This window comes from Magnolia sinica, chromosome 13 (assembly GCF_029962835.1).
Source record: "Magnolia sinica isolate HGM2019 chromosome 13, MsV1, whole genome shotgun sequence".
NCBI lineage: Eukaryota > Viridiplantae > Streptophyta > Magnoliopsida > Magnoliales > Magnoliaceae > Magnolia > Magnolia sinica.
This window is the reverse complement of record NC_080585.1, coordinates 36,800,815-36,806,080: the sequence shown is the minus strand read 5'-3', so window position 1 is coordinate 36,806,080 and position 5,266 is coordinate 36,800,815.

The window sequence follows — 5,266 nt, the reverse complement described above, 5'->3', positions numbered from 1 at the left end:
TCAGTGAACGATATGCAATATCTTTCCCTTTTCTTCTCTTTTGGTGGCCGATCTATAATCATGAGCTCGGACTGAGGCTGACTAAGTTTTCTTGCATGATTCCTTCGTGCATTGTTTGAGTCGCCCCCACCTTGTGGACCGCCGATAATCGTCCGGATTTCTTCCATAGGCTGATTCTCGGTCGGGCGTGCCTCAGCTGCTCCAGCTTTAACCATATGTTCTCTGAGTCGGCCGTCTTTGATGAGTCGTTCGATCTCTTCTTTTAGGTGACGGCAATCACTTGTGCTATGCCCGTGATCACGGTGATAATGGCAGTATTTATCCTTGTCCCGCCGATTAGGATTACTCCTGAGCTTACTGGGCCAGTTAACAAAGCCTTCATTTTTTATTTCCATCAATACCTCTTCCCGAGTCTTGTTCAGGGGAGTATATGTGGAAAATCTTCGATCCGGCCGTTTCCCTGACCTTCGCTCATCACGCGCTTGATCATCCTTGCGTTTCCTTCCTCCGGCCGAGTCGGCTTCCTTTTTGGCCGACTCTTTAGCCAAAGTTTTAGTTTCACGCAGGATTCGCGCTTCCTCAGCATTCGCATACTTGTCCGACCGTGCCATAAATTCTGCCAGAGTATCGGGGGGGGTTTTGTCTAGAGATGCCAAGAATGGTTTATCTCTAACTCCTTGCATGAGCGCATTGAGGGCCGTTTCTTCTGAATGTTTTCGAACCTGAAGGGATTCGAAATTAAAACGCTTGATATAATCTTTCAGTAGCTCTCCCTGCTTTTGAACTACGTTGTTCAGATGTGCAGGGGGCTTCAATTTCTTCTTTCCGCCGATGAAGTTGGTGAGGAAGGCGTCGCTCAGCTCAACGAATGAACCGATGGACTTTGGCTTCAGCTGTTTGAACCACAGTCGAGCTACATCAGGTCAATGTAAGAGAAAAGGCCCGACACATTACTGCATCCGAGGCATCGTGGAGCTCCATGTAGGTTCTGAAGCATTCAATATGCTCGGTCGGGTCGGTCTTGCCGGTGAAAGGAGTGATTTGAGGTAATCGAAACCTCTCGGGCAACCGGGCCTTCAATACCGAGTCCACAAAGGGGGACGCCTTCGCTTCGGACCCGGTTGAATATCCATTCCGGCCGTGCTTCATGTCCGCCATCTCTTTCGCCATCTCTTCCCGCACTTCTCTTTTAAAATTTTGAATATCGGCTTTCCAAGGTTCACTGCTCTCTGCCATGCCTTCGATGGATGGGCGATTACGCCTTCTTCGCTCTATCTCGTGCCGAAGATCAGTCGGGGGTAGGGAAGCGTTGGCTGACTGCTCTGGAGATGGTTCTGATCCGCCTTGGGGTTGACTCGGCCGGAGAGACTGTGGCGCGGAAGGTTGAGGATCAACCGCCGTAGTTGGTACGTGCGCCTGGGGTTGTGTTGTCTCCCCTTGAGGATGCGGGAGCGGCTGCATTTGTTGCTGATACATTCGTTCCAGCATCTGCTTCATCATATTCATATCAGACCGGATTTCTTGAACCTCCTTATCCAACCGTCCATCGTCGCGACCCCTGATTGTTGCTTGTTCTTGTCGCTCCTCGTTGGCGGTTGTTAGGTGGGTTCTGGGCTGCGGAGATCGCGACTGGACCCACCGGCCCTTCAATCTCATTCAAATCTTCCTCTGGGACCGTCCTTCTAGTCATTACCATTGAAATCAATATAGAGATATGAGATGGCTTTTTTGTACGGTTCCCACAGACGGCGCCAAGCTGTTGATGTAAATATCCGGTTCGTCCTCTTTGACCTTCGTATACCTGCACAGAGAGAGAGGACAAAGGAGACCCTGGCTTGAGCAGGGGACCCTCCGATGCCAAAGTCAGGCCTGGATTCTGGGTCTAAGTATATTGATGAGTTTTTAGAGAGAATTCTTTTCGTACCTCTCAAGGTGACAGGGGTCCCTCTTTTATAGCTGCGGGGGCATTTAATCGTACGCGGATTCTCTTCCTGATATTGTGCCCGGGATCTTCTCCTGGGATCACGGAGATAGGATCGTGCCCCTCTCGGGCCTTCATTCGATCCCGTGAGCTTCGGGGTCGGAGACCTTATCCCAAGATATCCAGGACGAGGCTTGATCTTGCGATGGTCGATCTGGTAAGGAGGTCCGCCCGACGCATGCCCGGAATGCTGATGAGTCGTCCGAACCGACTTAACCTTTGTCTCGGTTCGACGCATGCCCGGAATGCTGATGAGTCGTCCGATCCGACTCAACCTTTGTCTCGGTTTAGTGAATCATGCCTCGGATTTGGCGCATCCTTTGGTGATCCGAGGCATTAAGTCCGAGTCTGCGGACTTGTACTTTTTGTCCCCAACAGTAGTCCCAAACATATCCAATTCCAACAAGTATTCGTATAAAATAGTCAAAGCAGTGATAAACACATAATTCTAATCTTACAACTATTTGAGCATGTTATGAAATACAACATACACAGGAATTCACACATACGCATTTCATAAGTAAAACAGGCAGTATAATATAAGTTGCATAGAGAAAATCATACACATAGTCAAGGTAGTTGAGAATCTTATCTCAACACTCATATAAAGTACTTGATGCCAAGTACTTGCTCATTTAGACATTTCTACAAACACTTAGACTACATATTCCAACATTCATGACGTATGTTGGTGACAGCACGTATTAGGGTAAATCCTTTTGCCAAGGAATTATTACACATACAACTAACATAATCACATGACAATTAATCATGGCAATCGTAATTTCAAATTTCATACGTATACGGTCTTTTCTACAAATAAATGGAATACACTAAACTCCACATAGTTCATACATATCTGAAACGCAAAATAAACATCGCATTTAGCTTGTGAAATAGCACCCACATCAGTAATAAACCATTAACCGACATTGAAAGCCTTGAAAACCATAACCTAAACATTTATAGTCCGCACCTTTCGCCGGTAGACTCGTAAGGAACTCAATTTTAAAGCTAACTCTTTGTCTACGGTAGATTGACAACCTATAGTATAAATTAGGTTAGCTATTTCATAACTTACACTATCTGAAACCCTAAGACAGATTAGGGTTAGGTTTTCTTATCTAAAAATGGAATCGAAATCGCCTATATAGCGATACAGGAGTGGTGGTTGAGTGTGTGGAATAGCAGGATCGAATCCTAGGAAGAATCTCCAACTCTCATCTCACTTTCCCTCTTTTCCCTTCTCTTTTCTCTTCTCTCTCTCCTAGGGTTTCTCAAATTCGTATGAGATGAGAGAGAGAGGGTTTAAGGTCCTTATATAGGCCTAGGTTTGATGGGAATGACCCTAGAGCCAAGGTATACTTAAGTTATATCCAAATACGAACTGTTTCAGTCCAACGGAGCACTTCTGGTGGCCCCTTTTCTACATGCGGTCGGACTTAAGCTCCCTGACCATGGATCTAGGTTAGGCTGAGTTTTCATTCCGATCGGATTTACAGATCAGCCGTGGTGGACCAGTTTCAGTTCAACGGTCATAGTCACTCGATCAGGGCCATAAATACATCATGTGTGGGACATTTCTCCTGATCTGAGGTGTATTTGGGTCAGATTCTGACGGTCTGAATCCTTATATTTGGCCCGTAAGCGACACGACTCAGATTACTTAAATTCGGATTTTTATTTCTAAATATTTTCATGTTTCTCACATACTTTGCTCTGGGCTCAAGTTGTGCATTTCTAGACATAATTAGGACTTGATTTCCAAAGAGGTTGTCAAGTCCAGTAATGCGGTCATAACTGTATAGTTTCGGGATAATCGGACTTTCGACATACGGTCCAGGTCCGATACAGAGTTTCGGTGTGCTCTCGAGAGCAACCAGGTTTAGGGATGAATTCTAGATTTCAGGGTAATGTAGCGTCAATGATACTGCACGTTTTGGGTCTTGCAGATTATATTTAAAGTGATTAGTGCTAATTTCACAAGCACTCTAGTTTAGCACTTGCTAACATTAACCTAATTTCTAAAGGTTTTGGTCCTGGGTAATTTCTGCCTGAGGTGGTACTCGGGTCCTTGTACGGATTTTTCCGGGACGTTACATTATACCTTGGGCCTAACCGAATAGAATGATGATATCCAACATGGGAATTTATGCTACTCTCATGGTCTTTCGCACTTAGCATTGCATGTATGTTAGCATACCATCAGTCATACTCACTGTTTATGCCTGATCTGATCGCGTCATATCCAACGACCCAAATAATGACATTGGCAACAAGATCTCAATAAGAGACAGAAATAAGATTTCATTGGTTGCTTTAACGATCGAATAAGATTAGGATCTGTAAAGTCATAAGTAGCAAAAAAGGGTAAGCCCAACTGGCTATAACAAGGATGAATAGGTTATGTATCCCATGCATGTGGTGGAGCCGGCTAACCACCATGGTGGCCTCATGACTATAGTTATGTATTGAGTGAAATACAGTAGCATCAAATAGTAGGTTCGGCTGATATACCATAACGTCTCGTATGGTCCCCACGATGGAAAATATTTGGGGAGTAGAGTAGCAACTACATTAAGTTGGCCCAACTTCGCGCCACATTATTCACACTCATGAGAAGAAGCAGATAACTATTACTATACGTGACAGCTCAAGAGAAACCCTCATTCACATAGCTACGGTAGGAAGTGCATGTAACCTAAGGCCAACCCATGACAAACGACTTACATAGATGGTGTCATTTGATAGGTCACAATTGTCTTTGGACGCAGACGTTTGTCTCTGCATTAACAAATAGGGGAAGTGGCTACGGATATCTCTTTTTTACAACCATCTCAAAGACTTTATAAATATAAGGAAGATTGAAGAACTCCGAGCCCTCGCCATCCCAACACATTAAATCAAATCTACATCGCGACGCTGTCTATCATTTATCTTTTATCTTATCTTAGTAGAGGTCAACCCTTTTACACTACTATGTTGACCAATTATGACTTAGGAGTAGTGTAATTCTGTCTATCTACACTATTACGCTGGACCGACCTAAGTTAGGAATAGGGCAATTCCCTTCCATTTACACCGAGCGCTAGATCGCGAGGACTTTTCTTTTTCTTTTTAGTGGTGTAATTCCCTTTCATCTACATTGAGCACTAGATCATAAGGAATACTTTTCTTCTTCTTTTTAGTAGTATAATTCCCTTTGTTTATGCCCAAGTCATTGAACAAATGAAGATTTAGATCTGGAGCCTTGCCATCTATGCCATAGACGTTGGATCGTTAAGG